Genomic DNA, 16,121 nt, shown 5'->3' with positions numbered 1-16,121 from the left:
ATCTCATATGTTTATAGACAAAATAATGAAAACAGGATTAATATCTATATACAGTTCCTTTTTTTCTTTAAAAAAACAGAAAATTTTGTTAAGGGTTTCTAGGCGGAAAACATGTTATTTATAAGAGATCCAATATTAGCCTCATTTCATGCTTTTTCTCCTGCAACTATTTTAACAAAAGGCAGTGGCATAATTTCTACAGTTTGTGGGAAAATGATTGTTCCTTAATATTTATATGACTAGTTCTGCTTCATTTGAAGAATAAGATGGATTCACACTGGTAACAACCACAAAATTGATTAAATTCTGATTGAACACTATATATTTTTGACTTAATGGTGATTAGATTGTTATTGAATCATTCAATTTTTAAAAGAAAAACAATGAAAATTGATCTTTATAATCAAAGTGAACTAGCTATTTAAAATGATAAATTAACTTTTGGGAATGTTATATTTCAGAAAATTTCATTCTCTGTTTTTTAAATTTACCTTAACCATTGGAACAAATTAACAGCATGAATTCTGTTTCTTTCTAAAACTTGAATTGCTTTTTACTAGGACTCAAGCTTTCAGTCTGAAAAAGTAATATGTGCCCTGTGTGTGTTAACCACATCCTCACAAGATAGGAAGAAATAGATACCTAAGTTAGTGTGGAAAAAAACTCTTGGTTATCCATAATGGCCAGTCTGTGGTGAAGGCAGATGAGGGTTGTGCTGGTGGTTTTGATCCTTTTGTCAATCACGTATGTCTGAAACATTATGAACTTCTGTCAAATTTTGATCATCTTGTCCACTTTACTGTCCTTTAATATCATCTTCTACAGGTGAATGGCAATATTAAACTGAATCTATTTCTTCAAAATGTTTGTGAATATCTACTCTATACCAGGCATATTGAAGTATTAATGAGAACTACTTTGCTCTTTCCTAGATAAACATATCAAATAAACAATTACATGTCACAACTGAATATTTCAATAAGAGCTAACCCATAAAGGAGACAAGAGGGGAATGGAATTTAAAATAGCAAGGTGAAAAGGGGAGATATAATCTATAGCTCTTATTAATTATGTAGTTGTATCAAAGTTTAGAGTGAAGTAGAGCAGAAAAGAAAAATAGGTCTAGCTAGTAGAAGAGTTTCCTAACAGGAAAATTGGGGAAAGCTATATTTCATTCAACATTTGTATCAGATTTTTTTTTAACATTCAAAAGAAAATGGCACCCAAATAAACCTGGCATTGGATTTAGCGTTATTTGACCTCCTGACCTCTTCTTATTATATAGGACTTTTATTACCCTGTGAGAATATCCCCCTTTTGCACTAAAGGCAAATAAGTCAGTTTTGCTGACTCATATTGTTCTGAGTTTGGGTCAGAGTTTAATGTACAAAAAAGAGGGATCCCTGGGTGGCGCAGCGGTTTGGCGCCTGCCTTTGGCCCAGGGCGCAATCCTGGAGTCCCGGGATCGAATCCCACGTCAGGCTCCCGGTGCATGGAGCCTGCTTCTCCCTCTGCCTGTGTCTCTGCCCCTCTCTCTCTCTCTGTGACTATCATAAATAAATAAAATCTTAAAAAAAAAATGTACAAAAAAGATTATTCATCGTATAACATATGTTGAATTTTGACCAAAACCATTTCAGAAGGACTTTCTAATATGACAAAACTGTAGTGAAACAAAAACAAAACAAACAAAAAACCTGCAGTGAGTGAAATTCCTTGAGGCAGCAACACTGTCCAGAAGTGTGTAATTTTCATTTGTGTTTTAAAGAGGTACAAGGTGGCTCAGTAGGTTAAGCATCTGACTCTTAATTTTGGCTAAGGTCGTGATCTCAAGGTCATGTGGTCAGGTTCCACATTGGGCTTTATGCTGGATATGGGGCCTGCTTAAGAGTCTTTCTCTCCCTCTCCCTCTGTCCCCAACACCTGGTCTTGAATGAATAAATGAATGATTAAATGAATAAAAACTCTGTACTATGTGGTAGACAGTTTGGTAATTGGATATTTTTTTCTTAAATACATATATATTCGGATTCTAATTGTGCATGCACACACACATACACACATACACTTGCCTCTTAAATGTTCTCTAACTCAGTTGAGATTATTTTGGTCATTTTGTTGGATTATTTATGAAGTTGTGGTTAGAATCACCAACTTGAATTTTCTTATTAGTTTCATCATTTTCATCACAATGTCACTATCTTCCAAACCAATATTTTGGAGTCAATTCATATAATGCCTTCTACTTCAGTCTCTGTTTGATTTAACTATTTTTAAACTTGGCTATATTATAGTATTAGTTTCACATGATTTTTAATGTTTTCCCACTTTTATTTTTAATTGATGACTTGAAAGTTTCTGGACCGAGATGTACAAATGCAAGTATGAAGTAAAGAATACCACTGCAAATTTGTATACATGGAAGCAGCTGTGTGGTGGAGTAGAGAAACCATGGGATTCATGATACCATTTTTGTTCCTAATTTTTTACTAACTTTATGACTCTGACAAGTCACGGTATATATTGATTTGCACAGTACTGTGGTGAAGAAAATATGATAATCAAGATTATGGTGAAGCATTAAGGGTTTTACAGTTCAAATGTTATAAAAATGGAAAAGTGATTTCTTTATTAAATACACACATCAAAGTTCCCAGAAAACACTTTTTTCTTACTTGGGAATAGATGAAAGTCACTGTTACTGCCATAATGATGGTCATTGGTTATAAGTTATCCTGACTTCCCTTTAAAGTATTTATTTTGAACATTGAGAATATAGGATATATTAGGCTCTCTTGTAAAAACCTAGTAATTGGTTCAGAGCCCATAGGTTATAATGGGTAATGGCTAAAACCCCGAAATCAGGCTGAGTAAGTATGCTACTTTACCAGTAATGAACTTTGTAATCTAGTCAAATTGCTGATATCTCAGAGAATAATCTATAAAAGGAGGATGTGAAATGTTTGATAATATATGTAGAGTTAAGCAGTATCTGTCATAGAGGAAGAGTCAATACACAGTAGCCATAATGTTTAGTGTTGTTTTTGTCATTGATGTTATTATTATTAAAGTTTTTCAAGGACAAAACTATCTAGATTTGAAAATGTCCTTGTTTAGAACTTTAGGAAGCCATATATCTTCTAGGCTTATCATTAATAAATTACATTAAAATTAATTAAATTCTTTCAAGTAACAACTGCTTATCTCCTTGAATTCCAAAGAGTAGCTTATAACTTAGTACTATACAACTAAATGTGAACATTTTCCAAGTTTCAAGTGGATAATAGAGAAAGAGAAGATATTTAGAATGTTTTATAGATCCTTGGGGATTTTATTTGAAGAAGTAATTAATTCAATATTCACTTAACTATGTCCAGAACTTAAAATACTTTGATCATTCTTTGATTTAATGAGGGCTCATTTTGCTGTACTATATTCAACCATATTATAAAATAAAATATCTTTAAATTTCCAATTAGACAATAGTGCATATAATTATCCCTTAAAAGCTTATATGAATACAGAATATGAATATTTGATTCTAACTCCTAAGTATTCAAATCAAATTTTATTATATGTAGAGTAGTCATTTATAAATAAATTAGACACAGCACTTTTTTCATATAAATGTTATATCTTTCCCAGTTGTTTATTGTGCTTGAAACTGCTTTCCTGAAATGAGAGTATATAACCTTATTTCCAAAGGAATGTTTTCCGAATGACATTTTTTTTTTCCTTTGTGGAAAGTTCTATACATTTATTTCCTATGCTAGCAAAGATGATATTTGATAAGACGGAGTTGAAAATGTTAAGCTCATATATAAAATGAAATTTGGATTTTTTTAAATTAAAATTTGAGATTTCTTTGTTTACAAGTAAGGACAAAAGAGCTAAGAGTATTTGTTAAGTAAAAAATTATTCTAGAAAGGTTTTTGTCCCTAAAACATTTTACTTTATACTAACTTCATAAAAACTGGTCTTAATAATTCCATATTTGTTAGCAAATATTAGTTGGTTTCTACTATGAACAGTCTAAGATTAAGAGAACAAGACTGAATATCATCACATCCACATTAAATCATCAAGCTCCAGTCGTACATAGCCTATATAAGACCAGAGTAAGAATAGGAGAATTAAAAATCCTACTCTGTCCTCAACAGTAATCAAGTACTAAGGATGAAACAAGAGCATGGGAATGGATGCCTCCATACAGGGACTGCTGAAAATAGGGCAGAAACACTGAAAAAATCCTAGAAACCCAACATAAAACATTAAGGAATTTGAAGGAATGCTGTAGGAATTTGAAGTCATGTGCACAGAAGAGCATTAATCAACCACAAAACTCAAATGCAATTGGACTATTGACTCAATACTCATAAGAAGTTCCCAAAGGCAAAGAGGCATGACTATCTTCAGGGATAAATCCTATTTATCTTATATGACACAATAGTATAGTAACATCTGGTGATAAGAATGGAAACATTAATAATCTTTATGGATAAAATTTTAAGGTTTTACAAAAATACTAAGGTAGGTATTCTTAAATCTAAAGATATTCCATTCAGTTAAATCAAAAAGCTTAATGGTAAAGCAGATTTTTTAAAAAATATTTTATTTATTTATTCATGAGAGACACAAAGGGAGAGAGGCAGGTAAAGCAGATTTTAATTATCCCTAAATTGATCTATAGATTCAAACACATTAAAATTACAAATATGTTTTGTAGTATTTGATATGGAATTTCTAAAATTTTAATACAAATGCAAATGTCCAAAAATAGCCAAGTGACACTGAAAAGAGTATTTTCATTGGTACTTGATAAGACAAAGATAGGCTGGACAGGGGAACAAGGATCATTTCTTTATTTCTTGTTTTTATTCCAAGTATCTGGTTATTGCATGGAGAAAAATGGAACTAGATCATTATCTTACAAAATGTGCATTTAAAATTCAAAGAAAATATGTAAATATGTAAGTATATTAAATGCTCAAAATAAAGCATAAGAAACCATATTCATGATATTTATAAGGATTTCATATACAGGATTAAAATAAACAATAAAATATTCACTAATTATCCAACATTATGAATTTATATTATTAAACAACTCTTTCAGGAAAGTGAAAAGAAATGCCATGAACTCTTTTTGAACACATTAACTATTGAAAGATTAGTTACCTTATAGAAAATAAATGAACATTTGTAAATCAACATGAAAAGAAAACAAATACTAGAAAAATAGTAAAAAAAAAAAAAAAGAATTTCAAAAAGAAAGTACAAATTGCCTATATATTTTGATTGGTAGGTAGATAAGTAGAGATAGATGGGTCGATAGATGGATAGAGATAGACATATCAAAAATCAGAGTGATATAGCAGAAAGCATTATTTTCTACTCACTAAATTAGCATCTTTTAGGAAACAGATGTTGGTAATGGTTAAATGTAGATCAATAAGCACTCAGTCACTGCAAGTAGAGTGTTAGTTGGAACAACTACTTTGGAAAACTGAACACACTTACCTTGAACCTAGGGATTCCATTTGTAGATATTTGACCCAGAGGACACCTATACCCCTATGAATATATGTATGAATGCAAATGTCAGCATTTGTATGTGTTCTAGCTCTAAATTTGAGTATCTTTCTTGACTTAGGTACCACCATATAGCTACTTTTATAAGGCTTTATTTTATCGCATTTCTTCTAACAGTACATAACATACTTTCATATATTCTTTATATGTTTACTACTTACAGTTTTAAAAAATTTTAATCACGTGGTAATTCTTTTATATAATAATATATACTTGCTTATATATATTGCATAAATCTATACATTTACATAAATTATACTTGGTAAGTATGTATTAACATTTTAGCTCTAGATTAATATATCAAAATTTCAAGTAATTTTCAAATAATTTTCAAATATTTAATATAAATATGATTTGTATAATACTTAAATATATACTTAGATATCAAATAAAATTAATATAAGTATATGAATTTATATAAACATTCTATTACTGTTAATTTATATTTATTGAGTTGTGTACTGAATCCAAGGATTATTGGTTTATATTGGTATATAGGCACATAGAGTTCAGTGTAAAATGCAGTTTCAATACAAAATACTTGCTTCAAAATATACGGGTTAAAAATATATATATACGGGTTAAAATATTTAAATATATTTAAGAGCATCTGAACCAAAGGCACTTCTAACACTAGTTATCATGAATTAGAGATCCATGTATCTGTTTTCTTTAAGACACAGAAATATGTCATTTTAATTTAAGAGGTCTTAGAGTTTTAATCATATACATTTAGTCCTTATAGCTTTCAAAATGTATGATTATTATTATTCGAATGTCATTTGTTATGAGTATCTAGTATAGAATCCTCTAGCACATTCATGTCTTTTTTTCTTTAGTGAAATAGTCTGGAAAATGTAGGTTTAGCTAAAAATGCTCTGGAAAATGAATAGATTTAGGGCTAGAAATCTGACATGGGTTGTAAAGGTATTACTAGAAATGGAAACAGGATAAATCAGATGGACTAACACATTGTTTGAGGAAACTGCTATGGGAACTCCCACAAAAAACATGTCATGTTGACTTTCATGAAAGAAGTAATCTGGGCTTTGTGGGTGACAGCTGTGGGGGTGGAGAGAGGAAACAATTTTCAAAATATTACGTGTTCTACCAATAAAATTGTTCTACAAGTGCTAAGGAATCCTTCTGGATATGGTAATGTGACTTGACTATAAAAAAAATATTGAGCATGAGAATGAATGCATACAAATACCCACAGTCCTTCTGTGTTATTTCCTTAGACTGATATATGGGTAATAATTGTTAGAAAACATACGTGCTATATGTCTGGAGTGCCGTATGAGAATACTTTGAAAATATAGAACTATATGTCATTTCATTAGTGGAGAAAATCAGGCTTTCACTTGATCCTAGCTTCCACCTGTGTGGCTCTCCCCTCACACAGCAGTAGCAGGATTGTGTCTCCAGTCAGCATGCATAGTATAGAAATAGGATTTGAGGGACTGAATTTAGCATTTTGGTATCATTGCCAATACTTTTTGGTTGTGACAATTTACCAAATTGCTATAAATGATGTTTAATAGGGAGTATTTGCATGGATACAGCTTGTTTAAAGAAGCTTTGAAACATAGCATATTTCTGCAACTCTGTGGATCCAATTTTGTAGCACCACGCTTTGCACCTCATATTCTTCAATATTTCTCAAAGCTGTTAGAAGCCCTGCTAGCAAAAGCTAATCATTGCACCCTGTACATACCAGCCAAGTGGGGAAGAGCAATCTAGCTTTTTCTCATAAGTAAGAGGTAGAAAAATGTTTCAGCAATGCAGAATCAAGCACAAAAACAGTGTTTATTATGGTCTTTCCTGGTAACATATATTTTTAAGTGGTTTTAATTAAAGTATAGTTCAAGGGACAAAGTTTTATAATTTATAAACTGTGACAGTGTGGGATATAAGTATTTGATACACCTAAATATACTCTTTAAAGAAAAATCAATTAACCAGACTGTAAAAGAAATAATATCTTTTAGCAGCATAGGTATAGTAGGAAAAATAGACAAAATCACATACACACACACGCACAATAGTAACGACTAGTTTGAAATGAGAGTGATGATTTAAAATGTAACTTAAATTTACTATGAAAAACTAGTGTTAATAGCTTATGAAAAGTTCCCTTCAGAAACTTGAACTATAAATGATGAAAACAAAATTTGGTATTAATTTGGTATATATGAGAGGGTTTTTTTTTTACCCACTTAGGTAAATATTATTTGTTTATAATTCCTTTTTTTTACATATAAACTAGGGAAGATCACTGAAGTCATAAGCCAAATTCAATATATCATATAGTACCTATGTATGTGTATATGAATGCACTACCCACATGTGAACATAGTTATTCTCTTTCACACAAGTAACATATAATTCTATATAATACAAGCTCTTTCTAAGTAGAATCTAGTACTTACCAGAAACATAATTATTTCTGGATAGTATTCTTAAAATCTTGAGGTAGTTTCAAAATCTTGTGACCTGTGAAAATCTTTTTATGCATGTCAGATTATAAGCATATAAAAGCAAGCTTGATGCACTCACATATATTTTATCAAAAATATTACATGCAATATATTGATTTTTTAATGGAAAAAATTTTTGAAGCAACACAATATCAAATTTGAAAGAGAACTCTGGGGACACCTGGGTGGCTCAGTGGTTGAGTGTCTGCCTTTGGTTCAGGGCATGATCCTGGGGTCCTGGGATCGAGTCCTGCATCAGGCTCCCTGCAGGGAACCTGCTTCTCCCTCTGCCTATGTTTCTGCCTATCTCTGTGTCTCTCAGGAATAGATGAATAAAATCTTAAAAAAAAAAGAAGAAAGAAAGAAAGAAAGAAAGAAAGAAAGAAAGAAAGAAAGAAAGAAAGAAAGAAAGAAAGAAAGAAGAAAGAGAGAGAACTGGTGAAATTGTGAAAAAATATACATCTAAAATATTTTTATGTAAATCATGAAGATTATGCTTAATGGATTGTTATTAAAAATTAGGGCATTCAGAAAGTGATTTGAAAAGTGGTATGAGATATGAGATAAAAACCCTCTAATATTCAGCCATGAGTAGTGTGTTAATTAAACTGCATAATCAAGTAATGTCAAGGATTTAAAGATTATTATACAGCTGCTTCAGAATAAGTGTGGAAAATGAGTGAGGATTAGTTACTGTTTACTCCTTTTTAACTCCTTTAAACCTTATATATATTCAAGCTGGAGGTGACAAGCAGAAGCATAAGAAGGAATTACTGCAGGCTAGCCCATCTTCCCACTTGGAAACTTCACTTTCCACCTTAATCCAGTCTTCTCATTTCAGTCTATTTTTATTTGTTTTCTTTAGTGCAAATCCATTATTTCACTAAATTTTGTTGTTGGCAATTACTCCTTAGTTTCAAACTCCAAAAATATGGTGACTTTAGGACTCTAGTCTCCACATCCACTTGAGTCCTAACAAGCCACTAGCACAAAATTCCTTTACATACCTAGATTGCAACAAGATAAAAACAAAATGCATGTGATGCTATTTGAGTGAAGTCATCTATTTCCACTTGCTTTAAATGTTATAGGGAATCTGAAATGTAAAACATGTATTTAATGGTTGGAAATTTAAAGATGGCACAAAGAATTCCTGGTTTCAGCTCCAAGTTATAAAGAGCTTAAAAGTTGTCACTCCTATTCTTACAACAACAACAATAACAAAACTGAACAAAATGAAAATGAAGGAATTGTCTTGAATCCATCAGATAAATGAGGTTGCAGAGCAAACCACCACCCTGAAATCTGGAGAGAGAGTTAATGCCAAGAGTCACAGTCAAGATCTGTCTACTTGGAATAGACTCCACACTGGAACTCTTAAGTGTCAGGAACACAGTTGGTTATTTTGATGAACTGTTGAAGGCTAAGTAGAGACTAACTATCTTGAGAGTGAAAAACTCCTAGAACCACAGTCTTGGGAGCCAGATTTTGTGGGTTTTACCTTCAAGCATCCCACCAGTTTCTTATGGTACAAGTCAAGAAAGATCCTCTCATGGTTTTGGCAGGGTAGCGAAACCTAAAACTTTATATTAAAAACCCAATTGCTGGATTCCAACAGACATAAACATCAGTGACCACAAAGCAGATGGTATGAAAATAATGCATATTAAATAATGCTAAAAATTGAGCAACAGATGTGTGAAAACGATAGATAGTTGTCCATTTGAATCATGGCTCCCTGGTTCCTGTCTCTAACTTCCTCTCTCTGATTGAGACATCCTGAGCTGGCTTCTAAAATGGCAGAGAGGTAGGGGGCCCTGAGACTTTCTTCATCCCTTGAACACAGCTGGATTGAGGGTCGATCACTTGGAACACCCAGGAAATCAATTTGAGGATTCCAAGAAGGATTTCTACAGTTGGAAGAAGCAATGTGGCAGGTGTAAGGTGTGTGGAAGTGAAATGGGGGAGAGAAAAGCTGCCATGCTATGGAGGAGTGGGAACCCTTTTTGTGAGGAGAAAAAAGGGAAAGAGAAGGAGAGAGGTTGAGAGAGTGCTGCATCGGGTTCACGTAAGAAACCTCTCAGATCACAGAATTGAGGGGGTGCTGAATGGCGCAGGTTCTTTGCATACAGTAAGTGTAGCTCAAACTCTGAGCTTTTGGAGGTGCATGACATTCGTGCGCACAAGAGAGTTGTAGCATGCTCCCACTCCCAGAAAAAAGACAGCCCTGGCCCAGGAGTCCACACAAAGTGGCATGGTGATCTCAGAGGTTGCACTGGGAAAGATCGTTCCCCTTCCTGGAGTTTGAACAGTATATATACATTTGGAAGAGGGTATATGTCCTTGTCAAGACAAAAGGCCCTGCAGGCTCCAGCAAATGGCCTTTCATCAGAAGTGAACAAACATGCATGCAGAAGCTGCTTAACCTACTCTCTGCTTTCCGTGTTGCCAAAGCACAAAATTCATGCACAGCACAGGCAGGGGACTGTTTTTCTGGGACAAAGAGCATCAATAAGAGTGCGTGAGCCTCTAATCCAGAGAAGGAAGCATATCTGAGAGATGCTGGCTACTTTAAGATTTGGAGTTTTGAATCCTAGCCATGCCAGAGATAAACTCAAGATAGCTAGGGGCCAGGGCACTGACAACCCTTGCTTTTCTGAGGGCTTCCTGAACATTGAGGAGTATGAGATCCTGTGCCCAGGATGAGAGAGTGGGGAATCACCATTTTACCCTTGCTACCAGTGGTTGGATGATAGCAATACAGAGGCCCCCAGTGAATGTGAAAGCCACTTAAATCAAACCCCACTTCCTGTGCTTGACAAGTACTTCTTTTTAAACTGGGGCAGGGTTGACTCAGCCAGTATTTGGGGCCTCTACCCCAGAGGAGCAACACAGGCAATCCACTGCATGCACCAACTCTACTGATCATATAGTGCCTCACAGCATCTCCTTCAGTTCCGAAGGTGGAAATAGGACTAAGCTGGATGTTTTTTCCTTTGGAATCAGACTTACAGTTTTTTGTTTGTTTGTTAGTTTGTTTTTTCATTTCCTTTCTCTTTGTTGTTGTTTTTTTAAATCAGGTTTATTTTTTTTCTTTTCATTTCTTTCCCCTCCTTTTTTTCTTTGTAATCAGGCTTATAGTTTCTTTGATCATCTGTTTGGGTTATTTTTGTTCCTTTTCTCTTGTTTTTGGATCAGACTTCTTTTTTTTTTTTGCCTTTTCTTTTTCTCTCCCTTTTTCATTTTCTCTCTTTCTTTTCTTCTTTCTTTCTTTCTTTCTTTCTTCTTTCTTCTTTATTTCTTCTTTTTTCAGACTTTTTTTCAACAAACAAATCAAAGCACACATAGATACAGATCCAAATATTCCTTACTGCAAACAAGGAGGAACTCTGCAGAGGATGAGACAGTGGGAAAGAACAGCCAAAGTGCAGCAGCAGAGTGCACACAGCATACACCAGAAACCCTTCCTGAAGTGTCCAGCCCTGGACAGTGTATAACTTATTTCTAATATGGCATTACTCTGAGGTGCAGGAAACAAGCTTTCATAACACAGGAAAGCTAGAAACTTAGTCTAAATGACAAGAGGGAGGAAATTCTCCCCAAAAGAAAGGCCAGGAAGATATCATAGCCAGAGACTCACTCAAAACAGATATAAGCAATATATCTGAGCAAGAATTTAGATCAACAGCCATAAGATTACTAACTGGTCTTGAAAAAAGCTTACAAGACACCAGAGAAATCCTTGCTACAGAGATCAAAGACCTAAAAAGTAGTCAAGTTGCAATGAAAAATGCTGTAGTTGAGAAGCAAAACAGGCTAGATATAATCACTGAAAGAATTGAAGAAGCAGAGGAGAGGAAAGATGAAATAGAAGATAAAATTATGGAAAATAATGAAACCGAAAAGGAGAGGGAAAGAAAACTATTAGATAATGAAGGTAGACTTAGGGAAATTAGCAATTCCATGAAGCAAAATAACATCTGCATCATAGGAGTCCCAGAGAAAGAAGAGGGGGGGGGAAGCAGAAGGTTTATTTGAACAAAGAGTTGAAAATTTCCCTAATCTGAGGAAGGGAATGGGCATTCAAGTCCAATAGACACAGAGAACTCCCCTCAAAATCAACAGTAACAGGTCAATGCCACAAGATATTATAGTGAAATTTGAAAATTACAAGGATTAAGAGAAAATTCTGAAAGCCGTTGGGGACAAGAGTACACAAGTCTACAAGGGTAGACATATCAGGCTGGCAGCGTACCTGTCCACAGAGACCTGGCAGGCCCAAAAGGACTGGCATGATATATTCAACATGCTAAATGGGAAAAATATGCAGCCAAGAATATTTTATCCAGTAAGGCTGTCATTCAGAATAGAAGGAGAGACAAAGAGTTTCCAAGAAAAACAAAAACTAATTTGTGAACACTGAATCAGTCCTGCCAGAAATATATTTAAAGGGTATACTTGGAGTGGAAAGAGTCCAAAAGTAACAAAGACCAGAAAGGAACAGAGACAATTTACAGGAACAATGACTTTACAAATAATAAAATGGCATTAAATTCATATCTTTCAGTAATTACTCTGAATATAAATGGACTAAATGCTCCAATCAAAAGACATAGGGTATCAGAATGGATTAAAAAATAAAAAAAAAGACTAGTCAATATTCTGTTTACTAGATACTTATTTTAGACACAAAGACACCTCTAGATTGAAAGTGAGGAGGTAGAGAATCATTTATCATGCTAATGGACATTAAAAAAAAGCTAGGGTAGCCATATATATATCAGAAAAACTAGATTTTAACCCAAAGATTATAATAAGAGATGAAGAAGCATACTATATCATAATAAAGGGGTCTATCCAACAAAGAGATCTAAATATAAATACTTATGCCCCTAACTTGGGAACAGCTAACATATGAATCAATTAATAACAAACCTAAACTCATTGACAATAATACAATAATAGTAGGGGACTTTAACACCTCACTCACAGCAATGGACAGGTCATTAAAGCAGAATATCCATAGGGAAGCAAGTGCTTTGAAGACACACTGGACTAGATGGCCTTAACATATATATTCAGAGCATTTCATCCTAAAGGAACAGAATACACTTTCTTTTGAAGTTCACATGGAACATTGTCCAGAATAGGTCACATACTAGGTCACAAATCAGGACTTAACTGGTACAAAAAGGTTGAGATCATACCACACATATTTTCAGACCATAACGGTATGAAACCTGAAATCAACCACAAGAAAGATTTGGAAGAACCACAAATACATGGAAGTTAAAGAACATCCCTCTAAACATCCCACTGATTTTCTTATCAACCAGGAAATTAAAGAAGAATTCTAAAAATACATGGCAGCAAATGAAAATGAAAACATGACAGTTCAAAACCTTTGGGATGAAAATAAATAAATAAATAAATAAATAAATAAATAAATAAATAAATATAAAAATAAAAAACCCTTGGGATGCAGCAAAGGTGGTCCTAAGAGGGAAGTATATAGTAATATAGGTCTTCCTCAAGAAGAAAGAAAAGTCTCAAATATACTACCTAACCTTACACCTAAAGGAGCTGGAAAAAATAAAATCAAATAATGCCTAAATCCAGCGGTTGAAGAGAAATAATAAAGATTAGAGCAGAAAACTATGATATAGGGAAAACAAACAAGCAAACCAACAGTAGAACAGATCAATGAAATTAGGAAACGGTTCTTTGAAAGAATTAACAAGATTGATAAACCCCTAGCCAGACTAATCAAAAAACAAAACAAAACAAAACAAACAAAACACACAAAAAACAGAGAAAGGACTCCAATAAAGAAAATCATGGACGAAAGAGGAGAGATCCACATCCTCTCCAACATTTGCTGTTTCCTGTCTTGTTAATTTTCACCATTGTTAATTTCACCATCTCATTGTGGTTTTGTTTTGTATTTCCCTGATGGCCAGTGATGTGGAGCATTTTCTCATGTGCTTGTGGACCATGTCTATGTCTTCCTCTGTGAAATTTCTGTCCATGTCTTTTGCCCATTTCATGATTGGATTGTTTCTTTGCTGTTGAGTTTAATAAGTTCTTTATAGATCTTGGATACTCACCCTCTATCTGATAGGTCATTTGCAAATATCTTCTCCCATTCTGTAGGTTGTCTTTTAGTTTTGTTGACTGTTCCTTTTTCTGTGCAGAAGCTTTTTATCTTAAGTCCCAATAGTTCATTTTTGCTTTTGTTTCCCGTGCCTTCATAGATATATCTTGCAAGAAGTTGCTGTGGCCAAGTTCAAAAAGGGTGTTCTCCTGTAGGATTGTGATGGATTCTTGTCTCACATTTAGATCTTTCATCCATTTTGAGTTTATCTTTGTGTATGGTGTAAGAGAATGGTCTAATTTCATTCTTCTGCACGTGGCTGTCCATTTATTGAAGAGACTGTCCGTTGTCCAGTGGATAGTCTTTCCTGCTTTGTCAAATATTAGTTGACTATAGAGTTGAGGGCCCATTTCTGGGTTCTCTATTCTGTTCCATTGGCCTATGGGTCTGTTTTTGTGCCAGTCCCACACTGTCTTGATGATCACAGCTTTATAGTTCATTTGGCAGTTCCTAAATTATATTTTATAATAAACTGGTGATAGTATTAAAAAAAAAAAAAGAAAGAAAGAAAGAGGAGAGATCACAACACCAAAGAGAAAACAAAAAATCCAGTCAAGAAACAGGCTAAAGACACGAACAGACATTTCTCCAAGAAGACATACAAACAGCTAACAAACACATGAGAAAATGCTCAACATCACTCATCCTCAGGGAAATATGAATCAAAACCACAATGAGACATCACCTCACACCATTCAGAATGGCTAAAGTTAACACCTCAGGAAACAATAGATGTTGGCAAGGATGCAGAGAAAGGGGAACCCACTTACATTGTTGGTAGGAATTCAAACTGATACAGCCACTCTGGAAAACAGTATACAAGTTCCTGAAAAAGTTAAAAACAGAACTATTCTATGACCTAGCAATTGCTCTACTAGGTATTTATCCAAAGGATAAAAAAAATACTAATTTAAAGGGGTACATGCACCCCAATGTTTTGAGAAGCAATATCCAGTTACCAAAATATGGAAAGAGCCCAGATGTCCATCAATGGATAAATGGATAAAGATTCCATTTCTATATATCATATATACATAGTACAAATATATATAATATATCCATCCATATAGATATATATACATACATATATAAATATATACATATATAATGGACTATGACTCAACCATCAAAAAGAATGAAATCATGTCATTTGTAAATGATGTGGATAGAACTAGAGTATTGTGCAAAGTGAAATAAGTCAGTCAGAGAATGACAAATATGTGATTTTACTCATGTGGAATTTAAGAAACGGATGAACATAAGTAAACGGAAAGAAATATAAAATAAGATAAAAACAGAGAGAGGCAAACCATAAGACTCTTAACTGTAGGGAAAAAAACTGAGGATCATTAGAGGAAGTGGATGGGGGAATGAAAGGCATTAAGGAAGGCACTTGATATAATGAACATGGATGTTATATGCAACTGATGAAATCACTGAACTCTACCTGAAACTAATAATACACTATGTTAATTAACTTGAATTTAAATTAAATAATAAGCAAATAAAAATGAAAGCCTAATTGCTTTAGTTCCTATTACCCCATGTATCTGTTTTTTAGCAAAATATTACAAGGCATGCTAAAAATCAAGGAAAAAAGTAGTCTGAAGAGACAAAGGACATATAGAAGAAAGAACTACATGCACTTAGGTTTTTATTTTTTTAAATTTTTATTTATTTATGATAGTCACACACACACACACAGAGAAGCAGAGGGAGAAGTAGGTTCCATGCACCGGGAGCCCGATGTGGGATTCGATCCCGGGTCTCCAGGATCGCACCCTGGGCCAAAGGCAGGCGCTAAACCGCTGCGCCACCCAGGGATCCCATGCACCTAGGTTTTTAATGAGTTTTTATCTGTAGCACCAAAGTGTAATCCGTGGAAGGAAATTTGA

Source organism: Canis lupus, chromosome 13, assembly GCF_048164855.1.
Source record: "Canis lupus baileyi chromosome 13, mCanLup2.hap1, whole genome shotgun sequence".
Lineage (NCBI taxonomy): Eukaryota > Metazoa > Chordata > Mammalia > Carnivora > Canidae > Canis > Canis lupus.
This window is presented reverse-complemented; position numbering follows the sequence as displayed.